This window comes from Bos javanicus, chromosome 1 (assembly GCF_032452875.1).
Source record: "Bos javanicus breed banteng chromosome 1, ARS-OSU_banteng_1.0, whole genome shotgun sequence".
Classification (NCBI taxonomy): Eukaryota; Metazoa; Chordata; class Mammalia; order Artiodactyla; family Bovidae; genus Bos; species Bos javanicus.
Genome location: NC_083868.1, coordinates 150,255,309 through 150,279,246, shown reverse-complemented (window position 1 = coordinate 150,279,246; position 23,938 = coordinate 150,255,309). Strand labels below are relative to the sequence as shown.

The 23,938-nt window shown below is 40.8% G+C and overlaps 1 non-coding gene across 1 annotated transcript; it reads left to right on the top strand.

Moving 5' to 3' along the window:
- Window positions 1-482: 482 nt before the first annotated feature.
- LOC133255179 (U6 spliceosomal RNA) lies at window positions 483-586 on the top strand. Its single transcript, XR_009738897.1, has one exon. It is a non-coding gene; the product is annotated as a U6 spliceosomal RNA (small nuclear RNA).
- The last annotated feature ends 23,352 nt before the right edge of the window (window positions 587-23,938 follow it).

The following is a 23,938-nucleotide window of genomic DNA, read 5'->3' as shown; positions in this document are numbered from 1 at the left end:
CCCTTGGACTGCAAGGAGATCCAACCGGTCCATCCTAAAGGAGATCAGTCCTGGGTGTTCATTGGAAGGACTGATGTTGAAGCTGAAACTCCAATACTTTGGCCACCTGATACGAAGAATTGACTCATTGGAAAAGACCCTGATGCTGGGAAAGATTGAGGGCAGGAGGAGAAGGGATCGACAGAGGATGCGGTGGCTGGATGGCATCACCAACACAATGGACATGGGTTTGGGTAAACTCTGGGAGTTGGTGATGGACAGGGAGGCCTGGCGTGCTGCAGTTCATGGGGTCACAAAGAGTCGGACACGACTGGGCAACTGAACTGAACTGAACTGAATTAGAAGGAGATGAGACACAATGCAACAGAAGAAACAAGTGAGGTAACAATAGCCAAGAACTTCCCAACAGTAAAGAAAAGTACAAAACCACAGATCCGGGAAGCTCAGAGAACACAAAGCAGAATAAGAAGCAAGCAAACACTGCTTGCTTCAACAGCATGCATACTAACATGGAATGGTACAGAGAAGACAAGCAAGGCTCCTGTGCGTGGATGGTGCACAGACCCAGGAAGAGTTCCACACATTTTTGTGACTATAGTTAATAATGCATGTGCATGTGCTCAGTCATGCAGTTGTGTCCGACTCTTTGTGACCCTGTGGACAGAGGCTCCTCTGTCCATGGAATTCCCCAGGCAAGAATATTGGGAGTGGGCTGCCATTTCCTTCTCCAGGGGATCTTCCCCACTCAGGAATTGAACCCTTGTCTGTTGCATTTCCTGTATTGGCAGGTGGATTCTTTACCACCTGGGAAGCCCATAGTTAATAATACTGTGCTGCATATTGGAAAGTTGCTCAGAGAGTAGATTTTTAAACTTCTCATCAATAAGAAAAAAATAATAATTCTGTAACTGTATGTGGTGATGGATGTTAACTAGATTTACTGTGATGATCATTTTGCAATATATACAAATATTGAACCATTACATTGTATACCTGAAACTAATATGATGTCGTATATCAATTCCACCTCAATTAAAAATGAAAAAAATCAAACGAATGTATCTAGCTAAATCATATTCAAACTTCAGTAAACCAAAGACAAGAGAAAGTCTTGAAAGCAAGAGATTTGGGTTTCAACAGAAACAGGTAAGAGTCCTAGCTGTCCTGCTTACTAGTTAATCATTACTGGACTTTACCTCTTTTAAACATTGCTGGTTTTCTCCTTTATATAAAGGGAGAAACGGTTCATGTAAAAATACTTTTTTATAGGTATTGTTTTCTTTTTTATATAAATGAAGAGCAAATGAGGTCATAAATGTATGAGGAAGCACTTTTTTAAAAACAGCAATCTCTAAATATGAAGTGTCAATCATTAATGAATTACATCCTCATCACTCTTTCAGGGACCTTGAAATGAGCTTTCTCAGCAAGGAGAATCTTGGAGTCACAAGGCATTACTTTAATGGATATAAAATTGGATATTGTTTTTGGCTTAGATGAGAGTGAAACCGATGCTTCCAAGGTAAAGTTTATGTAAAATGTAAGAGGACAGTGAGATGCAAACTCATGAGATAAATGGGTAGGGTAGGCATGAACTAACTGAGATGCTTTGGAATCCACAGGAAATAAAGATATTCTGATACAGATATATCTGTATCTATATCTATAGAAATATCAGAATTCCCAGGGAGGTATCTGAAAAAAAAAAGAATTTTAACTTTTTCAGCTCACTAGAGCAAAAATATATCAGCAGAAAAATGATTAGAAAAACAGGCTCTTGCAAGTAAGAGAGGAATTGACATACACACATTTGCATTGAGCTTTAGAATTTACAAAACACGTTTACAAGCATTGTATCATTTGGGTTTCATAACCAAGGGCATTTAGACTCCAATAAATTAAGAGATTTTCTGACTTTGCTTGACATCAATCATGGTTGAATAATTAATTTCCCTGCCTGTATCTTTTGAACTCTGAACCAAATAGCTAATGAAATTGCTTTTCTATATGAATAAAAGGCAGCAGTGATAAGCAGAGAAAATTTTCATGTAGACATTTTTAAAATTTCAGGATAATACTCAAGTGATTTATATAATATTTAGTTTATAAAATGGTTGTGCAATGATCTCACTTTATGCTTGTTCCCCACCCTTGTAAGATTGGCGAGGGCCACTGGACTCATTCTGATTTCAACTAGACGTCCAGGGGAAGCCTGGACAGTGAAGTCCTGCCCTGCAGCTATGGAATGCCAGGGCTGGGAATCAGAGAATCTGAGACTTCTGACCTCAAACCTGCCTCGGTCAGTGCAGGCTTACAAAGTACCACAGACTGCCACAGACTGGTGGCTTATCAACAGCAGACATTTATTCCTTACATTTCTGCAGGCTGGATGCCCGATACCAGTGTGCCGGCATGATCAGGGTCTAGTTGCAGACTGCCAACTTTTGACTATGTCCTTGTATTGTGGAAAGAGGAGGTCAGGGGTTCCTTTATAAGGGCACTGATTCCATTCACGAGGACCCCACCCTCATGACCTAATTCCCTCCCAGAGCCCTGCCCCCAGAACTCCATCAAACTGGGGCTCAGATTTCAACCTATGACTTTTGCAGGGACACTGACATCCAGTCCTTTGCACAACCGCGTGTGGGCTTTTTATTTCACTTTGCTTGCCACCTGTTTTCTCTGTCACTAAAACACTCCTCGTTCTGACTTACTTTACTCTGTATGAGAGTCTCTAGGCCATCCACATCTCTGGAAATCACACAATTTTGTTCCTTTTTATGACTGAGTAAATATTCCATTGTGTGTGTATGTGTGTGTATATATATACACACATACACATATGATGAACATCTATATGTGTTCCATATATACACATACACATATATATACACCTGGAGAAATCCATAATTCCAAAAGAATATATACACATATCTATACGCATATATATACATATATACTCCATGTCTTCTTTATCCATTCTTCTGTTGATGGACATTTAGGTTGCTTCCATGTCCTGGCTATTGTAAACAATGCTGCAGCAAACACTGGGGTGCGTGTATCTTTTGGAATTATGGATTTCTCCAGGTATATATGCCCAGGAGTGTATATGGAATCTAGAAAAAAATGTACAGATGAAGTTATTTGCAGAGTGAAAATAGAGACACAAATGTAGAGGAAAAAAATGTATGGATCCTAAAAGGGGAAATGAGGAGTGGGATGAATTAAAGTGGGATGAGGGCCAAACTCCTAATTTACCCTAACCTCCCTTTCCTCTCCCAAGTCCCTTTACATAGGCTTCTGCCTTTTGCTCCCCACAGTTCATCTAACCAAGATAATGCCTGATTCCTAGTGGATTTCAGGAGATTGGGATTGACATATACACATGATTATATATAAAACAGATAACTAATGAGAACCTACTGTAGAGCACGGGGAACTCTATTCAGTGCTCCTTGGTAAGCTAAATGGGAAGGAAATCCAAAAAAGAGCAGGTATATGTATACATATCACTGATTCACTTTGCTGTACAGCAGAAACTAACACAACATTGTAAAGCAACTGTACTCCAATATTTTTTTTTAAAAAAGAACACTCCTCATTTAATCTTAATTTAATCTTCACAACACAAAAGAGGTAGTTTTACCTTCACTCATTCCGAAATTTTAATTTCATCTGCTTCTTTGACATCATGAATCAAATCCACTTCTTTGATAACTTAAGAAAGAAATCCTTTCAGTTTTCCTTTCCAGCACACTTTTAAAAGTTGTCTCTAAAAATGGGTGCTCCTGGCTTATTCATCATTTGCATCAAAGGGTTTTTCTTTTTCCTCTTCTTAGAGGTCTAAAGACAGGAATCTACTTCCATCAACATCTCTTCCAATGTATCCCTTCTGTTCTGTTAGTGCTAGGGCTCAGAACCCAGTTATTGGAATCTGACTGCATTTTGCCTCAAATAGGAGTCCAGACTACAAATGATGTGCCCCACATTTCTCAAATCACACAAAGGTGACAGCAAATTTCTTTAAATTTGTGGAATTTATTGACTTTTTAAGATCCAAAACAAATCTGATAAATCCTGTTAGGCCTTTACGTTATGATTGCTCTCTGCACCAGAGGATTTCCTTCCTGATTCGACAGATCTCAGCCATGTGGAGACATAATCGTGCTTCCACACGGCAGCTAATTCAATATCAGTTAAGCTGCATGAAAATTGAATGTTCTTTCTAACTGACTACATCACTTTACAACACTGCTGGATTACATTCTCATGTCACCTCTGAGTCATTCAACCATCCATCAGTGTCGTCTCAGGGGGCACCCTAGCCAGCCCTGAATTAGGAGGAAAGTGTTGATGGCAGATCTTAGTGTCCGAGGCATGTTAACGTCATGTGCTAACTTACTAGCAAAAGGCTTAGTGAACTGTAGCCCTGAGAGACATTTTGAATGCCACAGATCTTTCCAGTGGTGATGGGCAGAATTTTGTGCAGTATTAAACAGTGTTGCCATATCTCATTTTTTTTAAAGGCTAACGGAGCATTTGTAGAGCATTCATGGAAAAGACCCTGATGCTAGGAAAGATTGAGGGCAGGAGAAGGGGATGACAGAGGATGAGATGGTTGGATGGCATCACTAACTCAATGGACATGAGTTTGGGTAAACTCTGGGAGCTGGTGATGGACAGGGAGGCCTGGCGTGCTGCAGTTCATGGGGTCACAAAGAGTCGGACACAACTGAGCGACTGAAATGAACTGAACTGAACGTGGAGTTCACAGTCTCTCTACTCATGTTTTTTTCCTTTGATTCTCATGATAATATATGGGAGTAGATCCTAGATGGAGTTGGGAAGAGCTGTCCTGGACACCAGACCCAGGAACGGGGAGCTGCAAGTCTGCCTGGCCCTTCTTTCCTCCTCCGTCGCTCACTGCATTAGGTCGGCTTCAGCTTGACACCCTGCAGACAGATCCTCCTTTAAAATGTGCTTTGATGGCATTCATTCATTCATTTTCTAATTGGAACATAATTGTTTTACAATGTTGCATTAGTTTCTGCTGTACAACAACATGAATCAGCCATATGCATACCTATGTCCCGTCCTAACCCACCCCCCCACCTCTGAATCATCACAGAGCACCGAGCTGAGCTCCCTGTCCTATACAGCAGCTGCCCACCGGCTATCTCTTTTACACATGCTAGTTTATACAAAAGTGAAAGTGAAAATGCTCAGCCCTGTCCCACTCGTGACCGCATGGACTGTAGCCCGCCAGGCTCCTCTGTCCATGGAATTCTCCAGGCAAGAATGCTGGAGTGGGTTGTCATTCCCTTCTCAAAGGGGTTTATCCAACCCAGGGATGGAACCTGGGTCTCTTGCATTGCAAGCAGATTCTTTACCATCTGAGCCATCAGGGAAGCCAATCCTATATGTCAATCCTAATCTCCTAATTCATCCCTGCCTGTCCTTGGGTTGTGTTTGTTATTCATCTTTTGAGGGATAAAGACATTAAGGAACTGATGAAAATCTATTGATCTATTCCCTAGGAAATATACATACATCTCCTGCATTTTACATACAATTTCAGAAAGCTGATTTTTGGGAAACAGATTTCAGCCATTTCGCATCTCTTCAGTTTCTTACACGGGACAGCTCTTCCCTTTTACAGCTTCTTGTTACCTGCACACGAGGGACAGAAGTGAAATAACAAAGGAACTTAAGTCAAGAGTTCACTATGCTGTGTCCTCCAGGAATCTCTAGAATTAATATCCCGAACACCTCCATTCAGGACTGACTTAAACAATGGAAATGCTATCAACAGAGATAATAAGATCCCAGAGGGCTGTGGAGGAATCAAAACACCTTTATTGCTGTGAGTTGTCCGCACAAAGCCTCGTTGGCACTTCTGTTTAGCAGGCAATTTTGTTTCCCATCCCTTTGACTGGAGAGATAGACCCAGTTGTATAATATGTAGTTCCAGGAGCACCTCAGGCTAAAGGGGAGACAAGCTGTTTTACCATGAATGTGTAAATATACAGCACATTCAAGGATAAAGCATAATTCGTTTCCATGGTGTTTTCCTCTTCGAGTTGCTCAGCTTCAATAGCCTTCGTTTCTAGGCTTGAACTGACTATTTAATTTCATGGTCAGTCACTTGAGTGGACAGGGGTGGAAGATTTGATCTCTCCTTCGGGTAAATCTAATTTCCTCTTTTAAAGACTGAAAGTTCAATTTTCCTTTCCCCAGGGTGTGAGCCCGGGAAATTATACTCAATCAAGTCACCCGAAATGTAAGTTCACCTTGTTTACAAAGAAGGAGGGCTCCCCCGAGAAAGAAGCACTGACCTTCCATCAGATGGTTCCACAGCTATAAGCACTGAGTTCCCACTCACTCTTCAGCTGACCAGGAGGCTTTGGGTCAGCTGCTCATACGAAATCAGATTCAAACATTCTGTTTTCAAAGGAGCACATTTATTAACACAGTGAATTAGTAGATCAGTGTTTTCACTCTGACCCCTTCAATCTAGATTCACCATATCTTTTATCAAATCAACCCGTTAGCATTTATTTGGAGTTTGTTGACAAACAGGCAAGAGAGAAGAAAACAAGAGTAGGGGAAAAAATCAAGGGGAGATAAAGTATCAGTTAACCGTCTGAAATGAGCATGCAAATTCTGATTTTATATTCTCACCTGCTGGGCAGGTGAGAATATAAATAATTATAATTATTTGAATAATTGAAATTAAATAATTGAAATTGTACTTTCAATTATAATTTAATTGAAAACCATGCTGGTCAACAGGGATTTCATTTAAAGGTTCCCTCCCCGCAAATATCTAAATATGGGTGGGACACCTCCTACCATCTTTTGAAAACATTTGGAAGCCAAAAGTACAATGTGATTCAAATAAATATAAGTTTGGTAGTTCCGTCACACACACACATATGCACACGCATGCTCAGTTGTTCCATGCCGGTTATGCAGAATGACAAAAATAAGCAATTGATCCTTGAGGCACATTTAATTTAAGTCCCTTCACTTTGAAAATTGCCTTAATTTTTCACGTCACATTTAGCGGGCAATCATCTATCACCCAGTCTAATAACGTTGGGTACATTTTATAATTAGGCATAAAGGAGATCTTTTTGCCAAGCCCCCAAATTAAGTTTGTGCTGCAACATTATACAGACGGCCTTTTCTGGGTGGTTCACAGTGCATTTCCCGTTGCCTTGACGACTGTCTGGCTGGGCCTGCTTTGCTTGGAGAATGAGGACGCCTTTGCCTGATGAAACTCCTCAGAAATGATAATGAACCCTAAGCAAAATGATACCGACCCCAGTAGGTTTGGATACACAAATAGAAAATTCTGCCTAAATTGCATTATTATCAATTCTAATAAAAAAAAAAAAAATACAGGATAAGATCAGCAGTCAGTCATGCTACGAAGCCAGGGAAGATCGTGTGAGGCATAGTGGTGTGCAGTGGACAAAATTTGTGTGACTTGTTAAAGCTTCTGTTAGCTTTGTCACAATATAATCAGTGTACACAAACCTGACATTTTATTATGTCAGTACAAGTAAAGCATAAGAGAAAAATGAAGGCTCTCATTCTGTTTGGTCACAAATACCCACCAACTCCATCTGTCATTCTGTTTAAGTGTGTTCCCACTTTTGTGTTTTAAGGCAGAAGGCAGTGAGTCTGTGACACTTTGGTCTGGGACACTCTGACCCTATATCCTTACATGTGTACTAAGTTGCTTCAGTCATTTCTGACTCTTTGCGACCCTAGGGACCGTAACCTGCCAGGGTCCTCTGTCCATGGGATTCTCCAGGCAAGAATACTGGAGTGGGTTGCCGTGCCCTCTTCCAGGGTATCTTCCTGATCCAGGGATCGAACACACCTCTCTCATGTCTCCTGCATTGGCAGGTAGGTTCTTTACTACTGGCACCACCTGGGAAGTTCTATATACAATGCAATAATTTTTTTTCTCCCGTATAATTTGAAACTTGGTAGAGAGAGATGGGCTTTCCAGGTGGCACAGTGGTAAAGAATCTGCCTGCCAATGCAGGAGACTTAGGAGACTTGGGTTCCATCCCTGGGTCAGGAAGACCCCCTGGAGGAGGGCATGGCAACCCACTCCAGTATTCTTGCCTGGAGAATCCTGTGGACAGAGGAGCCTGGTGTACTACATTCATGGCGTCACAAAGAGTTGGACAAGACTGAGCACAGAAAGAGGTGAAGATGAAGAATTGTGGGAACAGAGTCACAGTAATGGCAGAGTTTTAAAAACTTCTATTATTGAAGGTCCTAGGACTGTGCTGGTCTTTCTTTTTCTCAAATCTGATATCTTTAAAGTTTCCCTAACTTTCTAGAATTTTCCAGTATCTGTCTTCCCAAAATTAAAAACATGCATTCTCCCTCCCTCTCTCTGGTTTTCTTTTGGTTGTTGCTGCAGCTTCAATTTAGCCAGAATTGTTTTCTGTTCTTTGCAACCAGGAGAAAATTTTCTCTTATAGTATATGTGCAAAATTCATATTGATTTTTTTAACACTTTCTTTGGAGCAAGATTGTCCCCCTAGTTTGCGAGCTCCCTGGAGAGAGAAATTATCTTTCTCATTCCCATCTAAAGTACTAGAAGCGGAGGGTCTTCAAGGTATGCTTGCTGAGTAAAAACAACAGTTTTCTGAAGTACCACAAAGCTAGCAGCTTACAACACAGTACCCCTTGTTTCCTGGCAGTTCTGTACGTCAGAAGTCCAGGCACAGCTTGATTAGCTAGTTTTCTGCTCCAGGTCTCATAGGCTGAAACCAAGGTATCAGCAGGACTGAGTTCCTTTCTAGAGGCTTGGGGTATGAGTCTGCTTCCAAACTCATTTGGTTATTGGCTGACTTAAGTTCCATGGGTTGTAGGATTGAGGTCCCTGCTTCTTTGCTGCTCATCTGTAGGGCTCCACTCCCAGCTCCTAGAGGCCCCACTTTATATAGCATGTGGCTCTCTTCCTCCATCTTCAAAACCAGCGATGACAGAGCATGCCTTCTCACGCTTCCAGTGTCTCCAGCTTCCTCTTCTGCTGCGTGTCTCTGACTTTCTCTCTGCACTTAAGGGCTCATATGATTACACTGGGCTTTCCTGGTGGCTCAGACCATAAAGAATGCATCTGCAATGCAGGAGACATGGGTTTGATCCCTGGGTTGGGAAGATCCCCTGGAGGAGGGCATGGCAACCCCTTCCAGTAATCCTTCCTGGGAAATCCCATGGACATGAGGAGCCTGGCAGGCTACAGTGAAGGGGTCAGGAAAGGTTGGACATGATTGAGCAACTAAGCACACACACTCACACATGATTACAATGAGTCCACCTGGATAATCCATAGTATAATTGCTGTATATTAAAGTTAGTTGGTTAGCTTCCCAAAGTTCCATCTGAAAAGCCCCTTACAACACGATCCAGATAAGTACTTGATTAAACAGCCAGTGGATAGCATCATAGGGAGACAGCTTTAGAATTCTGCCTCCCATAGTAGGTGAATGAGATCAGGTGAGACAGGCAGAGTTTCAGGTATGTCCAGGCCAGTCAGGAGAGGGGCCAATGCAGCATCTTGCCTTCCTCTCTTCTGGAACCTTCTGCTTCCAGCTACCCTGATCTCTGTGGCACCCAGGGAGGAAGAGTGTAATTCCCAGCAGTGCTATGAATTCTGTCTTCAGTTTGTACCAGAATATAGAACTATTTCCTACCAACACTAAATGTATTTCACAAGTATTTTTTTCCCCACTAAACAATATATTGACAACATCATGACCAAATTTGGCTTATTCCAAAAACTGCAAGACTGGCTTGATATTCAAAAATAAACCAAAGCAATTCACACATTAACAGGCCCAGAAGATTAAAAAAATACAATTATCTCAATATATGCAGAAAAAACATTTGAAAAAAGTCCAGACTTATTCATGATAAAAACTTTCAGCAGCCTAGGAACTTATTATCAACCAGTAAATGACACCTAGGGCTTCCCAGGTGGCTCAGTAAAGAATCCAGCTGCCAATGCAGGAGACCCAGGAGACAAGGGGTTGGATCCCAGGGTTGGGGGAAGATCCCCTGGAAAAGGAAATGACAGCCCACTGAATATTCTTGCCTGGGAAATCCCTGGCAGACTACCGTCCATGGTGTCACAAAAAGTCAGTCAGGGCTGAGCAAGTGAGTTTGAAGGACGTCTAAAGAACTAAGTATCAGTACTCAGTAGTAGGACTGAATGCTTTCCCTCTACAATCATCAACATGGTGAAGATGTCTTTTGTTACCACTTCTGTTCAAAACTGTACTGGATTCCTAGTCCATGAGATAAAAAAGGACAGAGATTGGAAAATAAGAAATAAAACTGTCTCTACTCATAGACACTATTGTCTGCATAGAAAATCCCAAAGAGGGCTTCCCTGGTGGCTCAGTGGTTTAAAAAAAAAAAAAAAAAAAAAGTCTGCTAATGCATGAGACATGGGTTCAATCCCTGATCTGGGAAGATCCTACCTGGCATGGAGCAACTAAGCCCATATGCCGTAACTACTGAGCCCACGTGCCGAAACTACTAAAGCCCATTCACCTTGAGCCTTGTTCACAACAAAATAAGCCAACGCAATGAGAAGCCCACACATCACAACTAAGAGTAGCTCCCACTCACTGCAAGAGGAAGCCTTCATGCAGCAACTGCACAGCCAAAAATAAAGACCCAGAACAACCAAAATAAATAAATAAACTTTTAAAAACAAGAAAACCCTGAAGAATCTATATTAAAAAAAAAAAAAAAAAGCAAACACCTTGTAGATCTAGTAAGGATGTTTATCCAGGTCACAGGGTAAATGCTTTCCCTAGAAAGAAACATTGGAATTTAAAAAAAAAAATTTTTTTTTAACTAGAAATCAAAAAAGTACACAGAGGATCTGTATACTGAAAACTAAAAAACTCTGATTTTAATTTTTTAAAAAATCTAAATAAGTGGAAAGATATACTGTGGCCAACAATTAGAAGACAATATTGTTAAGGTGTCAGTTCTTCTTAATTTGATTTATAAATTCAATATAAACATAGTCAAAATCCAGAAAGGCCTTTTTCAAGTAGCTATTAAAAAGCTGTATGGAAAATACATATTGAAAAACAAAGGAAATAGAATAGTCAAAACAATCTTGGAAAAGAAGAACAAAGTTGGAGGACTCCTACTACCCAATTTCAACTTACTATAAATCTACAGTAACTAAGACAGTATAATATTGACAGAAAGCCAGACACATAGCTCAATAGAATGGAACTGAGAGTCCATAAATAGTCCAGAAAATCAAGCAACCAATTGATCTTGAACAAAGGCACAAAGGCATTCAGTGTAGGAAGAATACTTTTTTTCAACAAATGGTGCTGGAATTATGGGACAAAACATGAAAAAAAAAGTGTTGAAATACACCTCATACTTTATACAAAGTAAAATTAAAAATGACACCTCAAAGTGGATAATAGACATTTAAATTATTAAATTCCCAAAAGAAAATATAGGAGTCAATCTTCACCACCTTTGTTCAGGCAGCATTTTTCATTATAACACCAAACCATAGTACATAGAGGGAAAAAGTACATGGGACCTAATCAAATTTTAAAACTTTTCCTCTGAAAAGGATATACTTAAGAAATTTAAGACAATTCATAAATGGAGAGCAAATATTTGAAAATCACATTTCTGACAAAAGACTTTGTCCAGAAGACTGAACTTTGAAAACTCAAAAATTAAGCAAACAAACATCTCAAATTTTTAAAAATAAGTTAGTGACTCAAACATGTATGTCACCAGTGATGGCACATAAGCACTTTAAAAATGGGTACCATCATCTGTCATTGAAAATGAAAGTTGCTCAGTCATGTGTGACTCTTTGCGATCCCATGGACTGTCCATGGAATTGTCCAGGCCAGAACACTGAAGTGGATAATCTTTCCTTTCTCCAGGGGATCTTCCCAAACCAGGGATTGAAGCCAGGTATCCCACATTGCAGGTGGATTCTTTACCAGCTGAGCCACAAGGAAAGCCCTCATCTGTCATTAGGGAAATGTAAATAACATCACAATGTAATACCATTACCCACTACCACTACCCCAAATGGTTAAAACAGAAAAACTTAACAATATCTTATTGCAGAAGAACTGAAACTCCCATGTATTGCTAGTTTTCTGGTGAGGATGCAAAACGGTAAACTGGTAAACCATTAAACATTTTCTTAAATATTGAATAGCCTTAAATGTACACCTACTATATGACTCAGTGATCCCATTTCTAGCTATTTATCCCCCCAAAAGGAGATGTATGTTCACATAAAGACCTGACTATGAATTTCTATAGAGGCTTCATTCATCATTTTGCAGAGCTGGAAATAGCCCATGTGACTTCCAAGAGTCAATGGATAGATTATTGTGCACCCATACAATCGAATACTAAGAACAAATAGGAACAAACTTTTGATTTATACAACAAAGTGATGAACCTCAAGTTTATTTTGTGAGAGAAGTCCATCTCCAAAGGCTGTATATTGTATGATTCTATTATATGATATTCTGGTTAAGGTCCAGCTACAAAGATGGAAAGCAGACCAGTGGGGGTTGGGTGATGGGGGTTGGGTGCTGGGGGTTGGGTGATGATGGTAAGGGTTCAACTATAAATGGAAGTTATGAGGGAATTTGGGAGGTGAGGGATGGAATTGGTCTCTAAGGAATCGTGGCAGTCAATAAGCCTTTTCATTTGTCAACAACTCTTAAAGCACAGAACAAACTTGCTGTCTGTAAATTATATTTTAAAAATCAACAAGCAGGACTTCCCTGGTGGTCCAGGGTTAAGACTCTGTGCTGCCAATTCAGGGGGCCTGGGTTCAATTCCTGGTTGCAGAACCAGATCCCACATGCTACAGACACAGGTTTGATCTCTGGGCTGAGAAGATCCCCTGGAGGAGGAAATGGCAACCCACCACAGTATTCTTCCCTGGAAAATTCCATGCACTTGGAGGAGGCTGGAAGGCTACAGTTCATGGGGTGACAAAGAGTTGGACACAACTGAGCACAGACACACACACATAAGCAGTGGAGGGGGGGAAGACTAGAGGGAAAGCAGACTGTGAGAAATCAATCTAACTGTGTGACAAGAGAACTATGTTAGCTCACTAAGAGTGGGGAGGAAGAGAGGTGACCTATGTATCTTTGGGAAACCTGTTTGAACTCAATACCCAAAAGCTAAAGAGAAAGAACTGTACGTGACAAGGTCATTTATTAATAGATTTGTTTTTCTCTGGGATGTAGGAGAGCAATTTTAAACCACTTTATGTATGTGCTAGGACTGAGCAAATAAATGTATCGCTGATAATGAGGGTCAGGTTTCTCATAATCAGATAAAGGAGTTACAAATAAGGAGAGGGTGGCTAGACCGAACTTCATGGTGTTGGCTGAATCAGAAGTATCAACACGGACTTATGTTTTTATAAATGATATGCAGGTAAGTATGTGCAGAAATGTAGATGTGTGTGTGTATGGGTTAGTATGATATATGTACTTCCTGTTCTGTCTGTGGGAAGGACTTAGAAGCAATGACACTGCAGTAGCAATGAGTATGTCTAGTGCCCAGGTCATGACTCCTAAGTTCTATTTTGCAATAATAGAAACCAGGGCTTATGAAAAAATTGTTGATTTCATGACTACAGTGCCAGAAAGTAAGCAAAGGAGAAAGTTGCTCCATTGTGTCCAACTCTTTGCGGCCCCATGGACTATACAGTCCGTGGAATTCTCCAGGACAGAATACTGGAGTGGATTGCCATTTCCTTCTCCAAGGGCCAGAAAATAAGGATAAGCTCAAATGAAAAGGAGGGCAGCATACAATGGAGGAAGGAAGAGCTGATGAACTCCCAGATGAACTCCCAGATGTTTCAAAGATGAAACAATTTGAGCAACAAAACTGGATGACAACCTGAATAATAAAATAAATATTTTGAGCTCATACTGCTCAGAAAATAACTGAATAAATAAATAAATGAGGGAGAAGAAATAACTTTCTCCTAGAGAAATTTCAGTTAGTAAATGTGGAAAGGCTGAAGAAAATGGAAAATCACCATTGGAGCCACGCAGTAAAAATTCAATCAAGATCCAGCAATGGAGGCAAAAAGAGTGAGCAAATTTTAAGAAGAAAATTTTCACAATCTCAAAGAATCTCTCTAAAACTACATATTTATTAATTGCAAAGGGAAAACAGTAAATTCAGTATGGAGAATCCTGACCAAAATCCCCCAAGCCTAGGGGTCAAGGTGAGTATCACCAGTAGTAAGACAGATGGACATCACAGACCCCCTGACAAGCTGAACTAGGAAGGATCCATCACCTCAGTGGTATTCATCCCTAAATGCACAAGCTCAATCTAATCATAAGAAGACAACAGACAGACCCAAATTGAAGGACATTTTGCAAAATACTTGACCAGTATGTTTCAAAAGTATTGAGGTCTTGGAAGACAAGAAAGACTGAAGACTTTTCACAGATTGAAAGAAACTAAGGAGATATGACAAATAAATGTAGGGTGACATCCTGGACTGGATATGGCACAGAAAATGACATTCATGGAAAAACTGGTGAAATCTGAAAAAGTCTTCACTGTAGTTAACAATACCTTACGAATGTTAATTTCTTAGTAGCGATCATTGTACAACTAAGACCTGTACCGGCACCAGTTCTTAGTTGCAGCTCTTGGGTTCTTTTTAGTTGTGGCATTTGAACTCTTAGTTGCAATGTGTGGAATATAGTTCCCTGGCCATGGATCAAACCCAGGCTCCCAAGGATCAAATTCCCAGGGCAGAATTTTAGCCACTGGACCACCAGGGAAGTCCTTATACTTATGGTTTGATTATATGTTAAATTCGTGGTTTAGTTGCTATGTGCTTAGTCACTCAGTTGTGTCCAACTCTTTGCAACCCCATGGACTGTAGGCTTCTCTATCCATGGGGATTCTCCAGGCAAGAATGCTGGAGTGATTTGCTATGCCCTAAGATCCTAAGACATGGGATCTTCCCAAGCCAGGGATCGAACCCATGTCTCCCACATTAGAGATGGATTAGTTGCCAAGTCATATGACTCCATGGACTGTAGCCTGCCAGGTTCCTCTTTCCATGGGATTTCCCAGGCAAGAATACTGGAGTGGGTTGCCATTTCCTTCTTCATGGGATCTTCCCCACCCAGAGATTGAACCCAGGTCTCCAGCATTGGCAGGTGGTCTCTTGCATTGCAGGCAGATTCTGCAATGACTGAGCCACCAGAGAAGCCCAGATGTTAAATTAGGAGACACTAAATGAAGAATGTACAAGAACCCCATACTGTTTTTGCTATTCCTCTGCACTTCCAAAAATATCTCAAAATGAAAAGATTTTTTAGAAGATATGGGTTAATTTTCACTATAAATGTCCTAATTCTTTCAAGTTATTTATCTTATGGTGAAATGCCTTCTCTCCCCAGAAGCCACACTGATTTTCTCCTGCCAGCCTGTGGATACAGATGGATGCTATGGGCAAGTGCACCCTTCCCTTGTTGAGATTCTGCTGTTCACAAGCTCTGTTCCCACACAGTCCATATTCATCATCGTGTAAATAACCACACTAAACGTGCTGTCAGTTCCCTGCTCCTATTTATAGTCCTCGTGTTTCGAACAATGGAACTGTTGATCCAATAGACACCATTATGTCTCATGAAATCAGGCGGATCATTCAGGACTCATTTAATTAAAACTCTCAGGCAGAATTACAGCTCTATCTGTTGGGAAGGGGGATATGAAGGAGGCTTAAAACCCAATTTTACAGGGATCAACACAAAACCCAGTTGCTTTCATGATTGTTGAGTAGTACATTCCTATGACCTTGGCCCTGACAGAGGCTCCCTCCCCAGTTGGGTTGAGGCAGGTGCCAGCCTGCAAAGGCTGCTTGAATCCTTGTGGGTGTCTGCGGGGAGGAGGCAAGGGAGGGATGGTGGGACTTTCCTTGAGCCCAGAACCATGGCTCTGTTCCTTCCCACAGGCCCGTGCATCCCAAGGCATTTTGTGTTATAAAGAACTCCTCTGGATTTTCCCAGTCTCAGAAACTGCCCAGGGGGAGGGTACAGGCATTTGTACATGGAGATGGGGGTGAGGGACATTCTTTATAATGCTCAGATGTGGACTGGCAGGGAACAAAGCACATTTTTCATTGATCTGCCAAGTCCTTCTGGTCTACCCGATGAACAGAACTAGCAAATGGCATGGTGAAGTGGGACAACATGCTGCATCCAGATTTTCCAGGATTTGCCATTTGAGTTAATGAGCAGCTTCATCTTGGGGCGAGAAGAGGCACTGAGAGAAGTTTAGTCCTTGCCCAAGACACACTGTGGTCCTAGTTTGTCATCATCGCTTAATGGTGTCTGGGGCGGGGTCTTCAGGAGAGCAATTTGAACGTTAGAACATGAGTGTAAATGAGAAGATAGATTATTAAATGTAACACAGATAACTAAAGAAAACAGGGGGTGGTCCTAAGATGGCAGAGGAATAGGACGGGGAGACAACTTTCTCCCCCACAAATTCATCAGAAGAATATTTGAACGCTGAGTACATTCCACAAACAACTTCTGAATGCTGGCAGAGGACATCAGGCACCCAGAAAAGCAGCCCATTGTCTTCAAAAGGAGATAAGAAAAAATATAAAAGATAAAAAGAGAGACAAAAGAGGTAGGGATGGAGATCCGTCCCAGGAAGGGAGTCTTAAAGAAGAGAGAAGTTTCCAAACACCAGGAAACACTCTCACTGGTGAGTCTGCAGAGAGCCTTAGAACCACAGAGGGGAACATAACCAGGAGGAAAAATAAATAAATAATTAAAACCCACAGATTACATGCCCAACAGTAACTCCCAGTGGAGAAGCAGTGCAGACACACGCATCCGCCACTAGCAAGCGGGTTCTGGACAGGGAGGCAGGGGCTGCATTGCTTAGAGTAAGGACTAGGCCTAAATGCCCCAAGGGCAATCTGAGGGAACTAACTTGAGATAGCAAACCAGACTATGGGATATCTACCCCGTGAAAAGCCCTAACCCAAGACACCGCCAGGCCCGCTCACAGAACAAAGGACTGAGCAGAGCTAGCCATCTGTGGACTGTCCCATCCCCCTCTGGAGACAGGCAGGCGAGAGCAGCCAGAGCCAGAAGGGGGCATTCGTGGCCCCAGAGAGGCATTAGCTACCAAACTGCAAGCAGACTTCATTGCTAACCAAGATTTCCTGGGATTCTGGATGGTGGACATCCGCCTGAGAAGGTGTGCCAGTTGTACACCCTGAAAACTGAGCGGCAGGGACGGGGGAGGTGATAAGTCTCAGCGACTGCCCTTGCCAAACACCTGGTCACCTGAGCTGCTCGGACCTGGGAAGGGCACAAAACACAGGCCCAACTGAGTCTGCACCTTTGAGGACTACCCAAATGCCTGAACCTGAGCGGCTTAGACCTGGGAAGTGCATACAACCCACAGCCACTCTGACAGTTCCTGGCAGACCAACCTAGAGCCTGAGCAGTGTAGACAAGGAAAGCACACACGCCATGAGTGGGGGCAAACCCAGCATGGCTGAGACACTGCGAGCCCACGCCAGTGTTATTTGTTGGTAGCGTCCCTCCCTCCCCACAGCACGACTGAACAAGTGAGCCTAAAAAAGTGTCCACCACCTCCCCTTTATGTCAGGGCAGAAATTGGACACTGAAGAGACCAGAAAACAGAAGAAGCTAAAACAGAGGGATCCTCCTTGGAAGTGACAGGTGCAATAGATTAAAACCCTGTAGTTAGTACCAACTACATTGTAAGGGGCCTATAGATCTTGAGAAGTATAAGCCAGATCAAGGAACTATCTGAAAATGAACTGACCCCACATTGTCCACAACAAAACCAGAGAAAGTCCTAGATATATTTTTACTATTATCATTCTTTAATTTTTTTATTTTATTTTTAACTCCTCTATTACTCCTTTTCGGAGAAGGTAATGGCACCCCACTCCAGTACTCTTGCCTGGAAAATCCCATGGATGGAGGAGCCTGGTAGGCTTCAGTCCATGGGGTCACTAAGAGTCAGACACGACTGAGCGATTTCACTTTCACTTTTCACTTTCATGCATTGGAGAAGGACATGGCAACCCACTCCAGTGTTCTTGCCTGGAGAATCCCAGGGACAGGGGAGCCTGGTGGGCTGCCGTCTATGGGGTCGCACAGAGTCGGACACGACTGAAGCGACTTAGCAGCAGCAGCAGCATTACTCCTTTAATTTTCATTTTTATAACCTACTATTACTTTGCAAAATAATATCCTATTTTTTAAAGCAAAAAACTATATATATATATTTTATAATATTTGTGACTTCGTTTTTTTTTCTTTAATATTGTATTTTTGAAAATCCAACCTCTATTCTAGACTTTTAATCTTTGCTTTTTCATATTTGGAGAAGGCAATGGCACCCCACTCCAGTACTCTTGCCTGGAAAATCCCATGGACAGAGGAGCCTCGTAGGCTGCAGTCCATGGGGTCATGAAGAGTCAGACACGACTAAGCGACTTCACTTTCACTTTTCACTTTCATGCATTGGAGGAGAAAATGGCAACCCACTCCAGTGTTCTTGCCTAGAGAATCCCAGGGACGGCAGGGCCTGGTGGGCTGCCGTCTCTGGGGTCGCACAGAGTCGGACACAACTGAAGCGACTTAGCAGCAGCAGCAGCAGCATCAATTTTGTACCTTTAAGAACCCAATCTTCAGAACCCATTTTTACTTGGGAGTGAGATTACTGGCTTGACTGCTCTCTCCACCTTTGGACTCTTCTTTTTCTCCACCAGGTTGCTTCTATCTCCTCCCCCTCCTCTTCTCTACCCAACTCTGTGGATCTCTTTGTGTGTTCTGGATGGTGGAGAGCACTTAAGGAACTGATTAGTGGCTTAAGAAACTGATCTCCGCCTTTTGACTCCCCCTCTTCTCCTCCTGGTCACCTCTATATCCCTCGTCCCTCTTCTCTTCTCTGTATAACTCTGTGAACATCTCTGAGCGGTCCAGAGTGTGGAGTGCACATAAGGAAGTGATTACTGGCTAGCTTGCTCTCCTCTTTTTATTACCCCTCGTCTCATCCTGGTCACCTCTATCTCCCTCCTCCCTCTTCTCTTCTCTATGTAACTCTGTGAACCTCTCTGGGTGTCCCTCATTATGGAGAAACTTTTCATATTTAACCTAGATGTTTTATCAATGGTGCTGTATAGATGGAGCAGTCTTGAGGCTTCTGTAAAAATAAGACTGAAAACCAGAGGCAGGAGGCTTAAGTCCAAGTTCTGAGAACACCAGAGAACTCCTGACTCCAGGGAACATTAATCGATAGGAGCTCATCAAACGCCTCCATACCTACACTGAAACCAAGCACCACCCAAGGGCCAACAAGTTCCAGAGCAAGACATACCACACAAATTCTCTAGCAACACAGGAACAATAGCCCTGAGCTTCGATATACAGGCTGCCCAAAGTCACTCCAAACCCATTGACATCTCATAACTCATTACTGGACACTTCATTGCACTCCAGGGAGAAGAAATCCAGCTCCACCCACCAGAACACCGACTCAAGCTTCCCTAACCAGGAAACCTTGACAAGCCACCTGTCCAACCCAACCCACAGCGAGGAAACTCCACAATAAAGAGAACTCCACAAACTGCCAGAATATGGAAAGGCCACCCCAAACACAGCAATATAACCAAGATGAAGAGGCAGAGGAATACCCAGCATGTAAAGGAACAGGATAAATGCCCACCAAACCAAACAAAAGAGAAAGAGATAGGAAATCTACCTGATAAAAAATTCCGAATAATAATAGTGAAAATGATCCAAAATCTTGAAAACAAAATGGAGTTACAGATAAATAGCCTGGAGACAAGGATTGAGAAGATGCAAGAAAGGTTTAACAGGACCTGGAAAAAATAAAAAAGTGTCAATATATAATGAATAATGCAATAAATGAGATCAAAAACACTCTGGAGGGAACTAACAGTAGAATAACGGAGGCAGAAGATAGGATAGTGAGGTAGAAGATAGAATGGTAAAAATAAATGAATCAGAGAGGAAAAAAGAAAAATGAATTAAAAGAAATGAGGACAATCTCAGAGACCTCTGGGACAATGTTAAACTCCCCAATATTCGAATCATAGGAGTCCCAGAAGAAGAAGAAAAAAAGAAAGGCCATGAGAAAATACTTGAGGAGATAATAGTTGAAAACTTCCCTAAAATGGGGAAGGAAATAATCACCCAAGTCCAAGAAACCCAGACAGTCCCAAACAGGATAAACCCAAGGCAAAACACACCAAGATATATATTAACCAAATTAACAAAGATAAAGCACAAAGAACAAATATTAAAAGCAGCAAGGGAAAAACAACAAATATCACACAAGGGAATTCCCATAAGCATAACAGCTTATCTTTCAATAGAAATTATTCAGGCCAGGAGGGAATGGCAGGACATACTTAAAGTGATGAAAGAAAATAACCTACAGCCCAGATTACTGTACCCAGCAAGGATGTCATTCAAATATGAGGGGGAAATCAAAAGCTTTACAGACAAGCAAAAGCTGAGAGAATTCAGCACCACCTAACCAGCTCTCCAACAAATGCTAAAGGATCTTCTCTAGACAGGAAACACAGAAAGGGTGTATAAACTCGAACCCAAAACAATAAAGTAAATGGCAATGGCATAATTGCCATTTATGGCATATATCAATTGCCATTGATACTTATCAATAATTACCTTAAATGTAAATGGGTTGAATGCCTCCAACCAAAAGACAAAGACTGGCTGAATGGATACAAAAACAAGACCCCTATATATGTTGTCTACAAGAAACCCACCTCAAAACATGGGACACATACAGACTGAAAGTGAAGGGCTGGAAAAAAAGATATTCCACGCAAATAGAGACCAAAAGAAAGCAGGAGTAGCAATATTCATATCAGATAAAATAGACTTTAAAACAAAGGCTGTGAAAAGAGACAAAGTAGGACACTACATAATGATCAAAGGATCAATCCAATAAGAAGATATAACAATTATAAACATATATGCACCCAACATAGGAGCACCTCAATATGTAATATAAATGCTAACAAGTATGAAAGGGGAAATTAACAATAACACAATAATAGTGGGAGACTTTAATACTCCACTCACTCCTATGGATAGATCAGCTAAACAGAAAATTAACAAGGAAACACAAACTTTAAATGATACAATAGACCAGTTAGACCTAATTGATATCTATAGGACATTTCACCCCCAAACAATGAATTTCACCTTTTTCTCAAGCACACATGGAACCTTTTCCAGGATAGATCACATCCTGGGCCATAAATCTAGCCTTGGTAAATTCAAAAAAATTGAAATTCCAAGCATCTTTTCTGACCACAATGCAGTAAGATTAGATCTCAATTACAGCAGAAAAACTATTAAAAATTCCAACATATGGAGGCTGAACAACACACTGCTGAATAACCAACAAATCACAGAAGAAATCAAAAAAGAAATCAAAATATGCATAGAAATGAATGAAAATGAAAACACAACAACCCCAAACCTGTGGGACACTGTAAAAGCAGTGCTAAGGGGAAGGTTCATAGCAATGCAGGCATACCTCAAGAAACAAGAAAAAAGTCAAATAAATAACCTAACTCTACACCTAAAGCAACTAGAAAAGGAAGAAATGAAGAACCCCAGGGTTAGTAGAAAGAAAGAAATCTTAAAAATTAGGGCAGAAATAAATGCAAAAGAAACAAAAGAGACTATAGCAAAAATCAACAAAGCCAAAAGCTGGTTTTTAGAGAGGATAAATAAAATTGACAAACCACTAGCCAGACTCATCAAGAAACAAAGGAAGAAAAATCAAATCACTAAAATTAGAAATGAAAATGGAGAGATCACAACAGACAACACAGAAATACAAAAGATCATGAGACTACTATCAGCAATTATATGCCAATAAAATGGACAACGTGGAAGAAATGGACAAATTCTTAGAAAAGTACAACTTTCCAAAACTGGACCAGGAAGAAATAGAAAATCTTAACAGACCCATCACAAGCACGGAAATTGAAACTGTATTCAGAAATCTTCCAGCAAACAAAAGCCCAGGTCCAGATGGTTTCACAGCTGAATTCTACCAAAAATTTAGAGAAGAGCTAACACCTATCCTACTCAAACTCTTCCAAAAAATTGCAGAGGAAGTAAACTTCCAAACTCATTCTATGAGGCCACCATCACCCTAATACCAAAACCTGACAAGGATGCCACAAAAAAAGAAAACTACAGGCCAATATCACTGATGAACATAGATACAAAAATCCTTAACAAAATTCTAACAATAAGAATCCAACAACACATTGCAAAGATCATACATCATGACCAAGTGGGCTTTATCCCAGGGATGCAAGGATTCTTCAATATCTGCAAGTCAATCAATGTAATACACCACATTAACAAATTGAAAAATAACAGCCATATGATTATCTCAATAGATGCAGAGAAAGCCTTTGACAAAATTCAACATCCATTTATGATAAAAACCCTCCAGAAAGCAGGAATAGAAGGAACATACCTCAACATAATAAAAGCTATATATGGCAAACCCACAGCAAACATTATCCTCAATGGTAAAAAATCGAAAGCATTTCCCCTAAAGTCAGGAACAAGACAAAGGTGCCCACTCTCACCACTTTATTCAACATAGTTTTGGAAGTTTTGGCCACAGCAATCAGAGCAGAAAAAGAAATAAAACGAATCCAAATTGGAAAAGAAAAAGTAAAACTCTCACTGTTTGCAGATGACATGATTCTCTACATAGAAAACCCTAAAGACGCCACCAGAAAATTACTAGAGCTAATCAATGAATATAGTAAAGTTGCAGGATATAAAAGTAACACACAGAAATCCCTTGCATTCCTATACACTAATAATGAGAAAATAGGAAGAGAAATTAAGGAAACAATTCCATTCACCATTGCAATGAAAACAATAAAATACTTAGGAATATATCTCCCTAAAGAAACAAAAAACCTATATATAGAAAACTATAAAACACTGGTGAAAGAAATCAAAGAGGACACTAATAGATGGAGAAATATACCATATTCATGGACTGGAAGAATAAATATAGTGAAAATGAGTATTCTACCCAAAACAATCTATAGATTCAATGCAATCCCTATCAAACTACCAATGGTATTTTTCATAGAGTTAGAACAACTAATTTCACAATTTGTATGGAAATACAAAAAACCTCAAATAGCCAAAGCAATCTTGAGAAAGAAGAATGGAACTGAAGGAATCAACCTGCATGATTTCAGGGTCTACTACAAACCCACAGTCATTAAGACAGTATGGTACCGGCACAAAAACAGAAATATAGATCAATGGAACAAAATAGAGAGCCCAGAGATAAATCCATGCACCTATAGACACCTTATCTTTGACAAAGGAGGCAAAAATATACAATGGAGAAATGACAATCTCTTTAACAAGTGGTGCTGGGAAAACTGGTCAACCACTTGTAAAAGAATGAAACTAGAACACTTTCTAACACCATACAGAAAAATAAACTCAAAATGGATTAAAGATCTCAATGTAAGACCAGAAACTATAAAACTCCTAGAGGAGAACATAGGCAAAACACTCTCTGACATACATCACAGCAGGATCCTCTATGACCCACCTCCCAGAATGTTGGAAATAAAAGCAAAAATAAACAAATAGGACCTAATTAAAATTGAAAGCTTCTGCACAACAAAGGAAACTATAAGCAAAGTGAAAAGACAGCCTTCAGAATGGGAGAAAATAATAGCAAATGAAGCAACTGACAAAGAATTAAGCTCAAAAATATG